The sequence below is a fragment of the Rhincodon typus genome, chromosome 10 (genome assembly GCF_021869965.1).
Source record: "Rhincodon typus isolate 14 chromosome 10, sRhiTyp1.1, whole genome shotgun sequence".
NCBI lineage: Eukaryota > Metazoa > Chordata > Chondrichthyes > Orectolobiformes > Rhincodontidae > Rhincodon > Rhincodon typus.
The window spans coordinates 49,104,516-49,113,680 of record NC_063341.1 but is presented as its reverse complement, the minus strand read 5'-3'; positions in this window follow the sequence as shown (position 1 = coordinate 49,113,680).

The following is a 9,165-nucleotide window of genomic DNA, read 5'->3' as shown; positions in this document are numbered from 1 at the left end:
TGACCTATCCCCTTCCTAACTCCCTACCTACACTCACCTTTCCTGGCTCCATCCCCACCTCTTCGACCTGTTTGTTTCCTCTCCACCTATCCTCTCCTCTATCCCTCTTCTATCCGCCTCCCACTCTCTCCCTATTTATTTGAGAACCCCCTTCCCCTCCCCCTTTTCTGATGAAGGGTCTAGGCCCGAAACGTCAGCCTCTCTGCTCCTATGATGCTGCTTGGCCTGCTGTGTTCATCCAGCCCTGCACCTTGTTGTCTCTTCTTTAGTTACTGTTTGTTTAACAATTTCTGAACTTCCTTCTCTTATTGTTCTGGAATTAGTATACAAACTGCACACTCTTGCCCCTTGCATTCCTGTTGAATCAAGACTCAATGCACTGTCTCACACCTGCATTTTTTCCAGAGTTGACCTCATCATGTTTTAGCAGTTTCTATGCTTCTGGTGCTGCTGCAGTTGCAACCACCAGTAGAAGTGATTAATTTACATTTCCCTGTTGTGAGAACTGGCTGAGAGTCAATAGTTTGATTTGGGGCAAGTCAGAGAGAAGATGTTTCCATTATGTTGCTTTGTGTTATTGATGAACAATTGTATTATACTTGTTTAACGTGACTTATTTTGCCAGAAACAAAGAAAATTGCACAATTTCTCTGAATATTTTCCATTAACTACTCTAGCATTGTGCAAAGGGATCAGCTAATTGATTACATCTGTGGCTGTTTCAAGTAAAATTGCTTCAGTTTGGTGTACGCCATGCACCACTACAAGAGCAAGTTGTAACTTGAACATATGCTATGAGTTGAGAGCTCTTTTTAAACAATAAAATAAGTGGCTTGAAAAAGAACTATAATGTAAACTCAGGTTTTAGAACCAGTTCCAAAGGTGATGTCATAATTGCCACCACTCACCCAAAGTGTACATAATTGTACAATGTCATTGCCATATGGAAACATCACTGTTAAAATACTTCATTTCACCCTGGAAAGCTTTTAAGAAAAGATTTTTAATTGCCTTATTTTATAATGAAAACCTTAGAAAGTCATGAATACATTTCTATTAACCATTACCCCAATTTTGAAAACTAGTGTTCTTTCATCACATCTATTAGGCATGTTTGTATTTTTTTATTTGTTCGAAGAAATCTGGGTGTCACTGGCTTGGCCAGCATTTATTGCTCATTCCAAATTGCCATAAAGAAGATGCTGGTGACATGTCTTTTTGAACTACTACTGTCCTTGAGGTGAGGTAACCCACAGTTCTATCAGGAAGGGAGTTCTAGGACTTGGATCGACTAACGGTAAGGGAATGAAGATGTAGTTCCAAGTCAGAATGGTGTCTAACGATGGTCTGCCATGTGTGTGCTGCCATTGTCCTTCAGGGTGTTGGAGGTCAGGGTTTTGGAAGATTATATTAAAAGAACCTTGGAGACTTGCTGCAATGCATTTTGTAGATGGTACACACTGCTGCCATTGTGAGTCAATAGGGAAAGAAGTGAATTTTCAAGGGGATCGGGTAGCAATTAAGCTGGCTGCTTTGTCCTGAATGGTGTCATGCTTCATGTAAAGACCCCTAGATCTGGCAATGTTGTAAGAGGTTGAATGAAGAACCGTGCTCTTAACTTTGTTTAAATGAAAGAACACTGGATCAATTGGGTTAGATCATAATTTCAAGAGGAGGTGTAGACTGAAGTTAAATTCATGAAAAGTGTTATCAATCAGGTTAGGAATCAAACATGATGCTCATAGTGGACATCCCCCAAGTTTTGTACTCCATGACAGCATTATCACAATCTGCACCTGCTACGCAGAGGCAGATTTCATGTAAGGGTAAGAAGCAGTATTTATGGCTCTCTCTGGGGAATGGGTTAAGGAATGAGAAGTAGAAGCACATTGAGAGGAGATCCCACTGCTATAGTCGTTTCTCCATTTTGCCTTTCATATTCTACCTGCACTCCCCTGTTAGCCAAAAGCTGGAGAACCCTCATCTGTGGCCATATATCAGTGAGGCATTGAGTTACCAAGGAAAGGTTTGATTTCATTTTGTTTAAAGTGATGGAGTGTGCAGTGCATTGGTGTAGGCCAGTATGCAGTTGATGGTCTGCCACATCTAGTTCAGCATGGATGTGGCCATCCACACAAATGTCTGACACCTCATGGCATTCCTACTGAAGTGCGGAATTCTCGCAATCTCTCTCCAACTACCTCTGCAAGTGCTGATAGATGCATATATATTTCCCACTGCTGCTTGTAGCGATTGGAACCAGGTAGACCTCATTGACTACAGGGTTCTTGATTGGGGATGTTAACCTGAGCCAATCAGGAAAGCCTTGGTTGACCAATGTAATCAGGAGATTAGAATTTTCTCAGTTGAGGACTGACTCCGAGCTGGCTGGCCATAGCCAGTGTACTGTGCAGAAGTAAATAAAGGGTGACTTGGTGATAGGAACCGGCCTCTGTGTAGTTATTTCACCGCTCCACAAGTTCCATTTTCATCGATGACTCCTGAGGAGTCTATGTCCAGCTGGACAGAGCATCCTTCTGCATCATGGTCAGAGTGGTTATGCTTCAGGTCCCCATCCTGGTTCTCTGATCTCCCTGAAGCTCTGCACTCTCTTTTCCTGCATTATAGAATTAAGCTGAGTCAGCATGATTTTGTGAAAGGAAAATCATGTTTGACAAATTTATTAGATTTCTTTGAAGATGTAAAAAACAGACTTGTTAATAGGGACCCTGTGTACATACTATATATGTATTTCAAAAGGCTTCAATGAAGTGCCATGCAAAAGGTTACTAAGCAAGAAGGGAGTTCAGGTTGGGGGTAATATATTAGCATGGATAGATAACTATCAGGGAACAGAGAGTCAGGATAAATTAATCATTTTCAAGTTGACAATCTGTAGTTAGGGAAGGCCATAAGGATCAATGTGATGGCATCAACCGCTTACAATCTTTATTAATTACTCAGATGAAGGAACTGAGAGTATTGTAACCAAATCAGTTCCAATACAAAGAAAGGTAGGAAAGAAGGTTGTGAGGAAAACACAGAGTCTGTTAACAGATACAGACAGGTTAAGTGAGTGAGCAGATATCTGGCAGGTGAAGTATACTGTGGGACAATGTGAGGAATCTTCTGGTACAGAGGGATCTGGGTATCATCACGTGCATGCCACAATAAAGTTTGTACATAGTTACAGCAGTTATTAGAAAAAAAATGGAATGTTAGCTTTCATTGCAAGTGGAATGGATTATAAAATAAAGCTATCTAGCTATAACCGTATAGGCAGTGGTGAGACTGTACCAAGAGTACTACATACAGTTTTAGTTTCCTTATTTCTGAGGAATATAATTGCGTTAGAAGCAATTCAGAGAAGGTTCACTGACTTGATTGTTGTTGAATAAGCAATAAATACCGCTGCTTATCATGCTGTATGAGCTCTCTGCTAGTTTTCCTGTAACCGTTCCCTTTCAGGGTAGTGATTCACAGCATCTCCTTTGTCTTGTGTGGTAGAGGAAATCCACATGGTAGTCAAATGAGGTGTGCCTCATGTTATAAACAAGATGTAGTTTATTGCATAACAAGTTACATTGATGTGATAGATTTTGTTTAAGCTATTGAATAATGGAAGGATTAATCGATGAGCTAATTTGCCCCTTCTTGTATGTAACATAATCACTGAGTGGATCTGGAGGCTTTCCACAGTGGAAGTTGGCTACAGTTTGAGCAAGTAACTATTCAGCTCTGGAATGGGTTCCTGATAGAAACACATATTTTTCTGTATCCGTAGCTAGTAATAGTTAATATACCACAGAATTAATATAATCTGCGTATTGCTACTGTTATGTTATTAACCTAATTTTGTTACCTAAGGTAAATGTCTCTTCTGCTGAGATTATTTTCATGGTCCATCTTCACCACACTCTACTGAACAGACCCTTGGCTTTTCAGAAAGCACTCAACTCAATCATAAGCTGCCAGTAGTTGGTATTCAAGCATCATGTCACATTATAACAGGAAGCATTTTTACAGAGGCTATGAAGAAGACATGGATGGTAAGTCTTACTCCCTTGAGATACTAAGCTGTTGTCAACCAAGTCCATAATCAAAGACCCCTCCCACCCTGGTTGAACTCTCTTCACCCTCTTCCATCAGGCAGAGATGCAAAAGTTTGAAAACACAAATCAATAGGTTTAAGAACAGTTTCTTCCCCACCGTTTATGAACCGATCTCTCATATATTAGAGTTGATCCTTCTCTGCACCTTCTTAGTTGTTGTAACACTATATTGTGCATTCTGTTTTATTACCCTGACATACTTATGTAAAGTATGATTTGTCCGTTAAGCACACAGGACTATACTTTTCATGTATCTTGGTACATGTGACAATAATAAATCAAATCAAATCAAAATATATCATCAAACTCTGTGGTGCTTAAGGCACTACTTAGTACTAACCTCTTCAGATCCTTACAACCTCATATAATGACTGAGAGTGTTGGCTATTCAGATTGAGATTCAAGAGAATGCTTGGAGAACAAGGAATGTGTGGAGCTGCAAGGTGTGACAGCCAGAGAAGCGATGTATATGAAAAAAGTAGGCAAAGAGTAGGCTGTCAAGTGAAAGTTGTAGGACACTGCTTATCTTAATGGGATTATTAAACATTTTATTAAATATTAATATGAAATAATGGAATTATTTGATTAAACATAATGTCGGACACTAAATCCAAGACTTAGGCACTATGGAGGTCAGACTTTCTTCTATTCCCTTGCCCTCAGATTGTTTCAGGATCAAGCTTTACTGCAGCCATTCAGAACTCCAGCTGCTCCTTTCACACGACAGCCTTCAGTGACAGAGCATGGTTTGTCGGCGTGACCATGTTGTCTAGATTGGCAGGAAATCCAGATGTAGGATTGGAATGCTATGGGCCTCCCCTGCATGTGAGCCAGTTTCATTAAGATTCTTCCAATTAATTCAGCTTCGGCATTATGACAGCCGAAATCAAGAGCCCAATTTTACCTCTGTGTTAGTGAGTTAAAATCTCACCCCAAGTGAAAACAGCTCTGCCGGCAGGTTTTAAAGTATGCACAACTCTTGATTTGTGTGCAACTGGCTCCAAGCAATCTGCAGCTGGAGACGTCTGCAGGATCAGCTACATACACCTGGATTTAACAGGTTACTAATACTATCTCTACTTTGTTATCAATCCTGGACAACAGTAGCTCAGCGATGAGACAAGGCAATTTAGTTGTTCCAATGTGAAGGATGCTGCCAATAACATCCACATTTCAAAGAGCTCCCACTCACTCAATGTTCAACTTGTCTGTTGATTGGTCACAACAAATCCTGCCTCTCAATGTCAATATTATTTTGATAAAATATGTTTATTAACAACAGCCTTCCAGCTTTATTCAAACAGAAAAACCAGGATAGCTTCTGGAGGACACGGCATTCCCTATTCTTTTCTTTCCTTATGATCTTACTTCAGCTGCCAACCACACCAGAAAAATATAGCTACACCAAAACTCAATCATCATTAACAATAGTCATTGTCAGGATTACCTGTGTGTTTAAAAGGCAAATCTTGATTGATCTAGAGGGGCGCTGCAAAATCCTAAGAAAGAACAGGAGTTGACAGAAGAAGTAAGCCTGGATAGAGAAAAAAAAGTTCCTACTATCTCTAATTTGGAATTCAGCTTGATAAGCATCAAGGATCAGAGTGTCAGAATAGGGGAATGTGTTCCAAAGCTGAGTAGCTTACTGGCAATCATGCTTGGATGTTAGATCAGAGAGCTTTGTATTTTTACTTTTGCATTTTGTGTAGACATCAAGCAATTCAAAGTTACAAATTAATGAACCGGATATGGGTAAAAATTTCCACTGCTGTTACTCAATGTCAACTTCATTAGGCACCTTTATGACATCTCAGACTGACACCACTAGATTGAAATGAGTTGCAGGTAATTTTGTGATTATGGATTTGTGTCGTCTAAGGTTTAAGTCAAGCTGGTCTGAATTTAAGATCCATATTTAATTTGTTCTGTTCAAAAGTAGTTTTAAACAAATTGAAGGTTTTTTAACTCATAGCCAAGTTTGGATAAAGGTTTGAGTATGATTTTAATAAAGTTATGAAATGAACTAAAATGTCATTTTATTGTAGGTCAGGATTCAAGTTGAACTAATTGCCTGAAATATTAAATATTATACTTTTGATAAGTTTAGTTTGGCAACAGCTCAGACCACTTTTAATACTGATTCTTTCTATTATACTTTCCATTTAGCATTAGTCCTCAGTGATAATTCTAGTTCTTGTGGGTAGGGCTTACAGGCAGGATAGAAAGCTCCACATCTATTCTAGAGACATATCATAACACTTCAATAAAAATTTCAAAAATAAAACTAATTTCAGAATGCAGTACATAGGAAATTTTTAAAAATCGGGATAAAAGTCAAGTAACCAATTAGATTATGGCAGGGAATGATCATAGATGTCCTGTGGCATTAGATTAGCCTATATTCCTTAAGACTGTAAGATTTTCAAGATTCATACACTATTTGATTTGATTTTAGTTGATTTGAAGACAGTAAGTCTAATTAAATTTTCAAGAAAGAAAATGAACTTTTGAATGCTAGAGATCAGTCTAAATTCAGAGAACACACAAAAGAAGTGGAATTACAAAATAATGTATTTTTGGCAAATTTTGTATTTTTCAAATTGAGGAATGTTAACAAGTTGAACAGATATGTATTAACACCATACATGCATAATTGTGGAAAGATTGCTTATCAGACCAATTCAAAGTTGAAGTTAAGAAAATAACATCTTTGTGAAATTGTGAAAAGCTTTAGAGGCACGAAATAGAATCATATGGCAGCTGCTATCACACCTTCAGGTGTGAGGAGAAGGAACTTCAGGAAAATTTATTAGCTGCCCAACATAATGAATGAAAAATACAAGAAAAGTTGTAGTTTTTGGAAATCTGAAACTGAAGGAGGAAATAATGAAACATTGAAAAGATCATTAAGCATTTTTGGAGGGAACAGATTCATTAATATGACATGTCAGAACAGGATGGAGGAAACGTCTCAGCAGCTTCCTTGGGTGAAAGCCAGAAACTCAATGATACAGCATGTATGCTGCTAGCAGCAAATGATTGGCCTGTGGATCCAACACTGCCAAAGGAGGGATTTCCTAGTTTCTCAGCCCATGTAAAAATGCACATAATATTCACCTTCCGAGGACACTTCAAAATGTAGGCACCCATTCTCCTACTTGGTTTGGCAGTGGGGAAGGTTTGCCTATGTCCTTAAATCTCCTCATGACCTGCCTATTGACTCCTAATTGCTCCCAGCTAGTCAAATATTTGGGATAAGTCATGTTTCTTGCCCTATCATGCTGGAGATCCAAAAACCAGCCTGATAATAAGGTGGTTTCCACTCCTTCAGCAAAAAGCTTGCCCTCTATTTCACCTTTAGCAAATTGTCCAAACACTGACAATGATATGTCTTCAAGGATGATCAGGTCCCTTTCCTAAAACTGCATCTACTAATCCTCCTTTGTTCATTGTATACTTGTGCTCCACATTTTCAACCACTTTTATCAGTGTTAAATTTAATTTGCTATTTTTCTACATAATCTCATATGGATCTAAACTGCTCTGCACATCTTTAACTGTAACCATTGTATCTACTGTTCTCTTCATTCTAGTGTCAACAGTGAACATAGCAAGTTTTCAATTAGTTTTATTATCCAGGTAATTTATGTAAATCATGAATAAGAGTGATATAACCGCAAATTCTTGTAATATTGATGCAAATCTATCAGGAGGTGAATCATCATTCATTGGTTAAACTCATTTTGATGCAAATTGTTGGCAATCAGAACACGCACTAGTCCAACAAAGGAAGAAGACAAAAACAGCGATATTGCAAAATATATAAGGATTATCTTCAATTTGATTCAGAGCATAGTCCCACACTGTCAATGCCCACACAACCAATCAGGAAACCACATTAGTTATACTATAATACAACTATGAAATGCCACAAAGACTGCTAGAATGTATAAACAGGACAGAATAGTGAAATAACAACAGCAATCTCCTGGATTTGGAAAGCCTTAGCAAGAAAAATCAATCACATTTATTTTACATTCGACCTTACTCAGCTTTAGGAATTATTAGCACCCAAATCTCCTTACAGAATTGGTAGGCCTGTAGTCCAATATCGTTTGAATAACAATATTAATCTAAGCTGTTGTTATGAATTACATACCATTCCCAAGCAAATTGGCAATACCCATTTAATCAGTTATTAAAGACATGAAAGTTTCAATTTTCAGAACTGTGACATGAAACTGTCATACCTACAAACACCGTATTATTTGGTGCTCCACTAACCCTGTATAAAGTAAAATATTACTGTTTGAAAAATGTAAGAATCAAGATGATATAATAGCCGTGTATCTAAATTTTCTGTGTGCATGAAATGTCAGAGTCACTGGCAAGGCTAATGTTGATTGTCCATTCCTAATTACCCTTGAGGTGATAATAACATGCTTGCTCCTTGAACTGCTGCAGTCCATGCCATTTAATTATATCCATAGTACTATCAGGGAGAAATTCCAAGATTTTACCCAGTAACAGTGAAAGTCTGCTGATTTTTTTTATTCACTTGTGGGATGTGGGCATCACTGGCTGGCCAGCATTTATTACCCATCCATAGTTGGCCTTGAGAAGGTGATGGTGAGCTGCCTTCTTGAACTGCTGTAGCCCACGTGCTGTAGGTTCATTCACAATGCTCTTAGGGAGGGAATTCCAGGATTTTGATGCAGCAATAGTGAAGGAACGATGTTATCTTTCCAAGTCAGGATGGTGAGTGGCTTTGAGGGGAACTTGCAGATTATGGTGTTCTACTGCCCTTGTCCTCCTAGATGGAAGTGTTGTGAGTTTCTAAGGATCTTTGGTGAATTTCAGCATTGCATCTTGAAGATAGTGCAAACTGCTGCTGCTGAACATTGGTGCTGGAGAGAATGGATGCTTGTGGATGTGCTGCCACAAGTGGGCTGCTTTGTCCTGGTTGTGTCAAGATCCTTGAGCATTGTTGGAGCTGCACTCATTCAGACCGTGGAGAATTCCATTAGATTCCTGACTTGTACGTTGTAGCTGA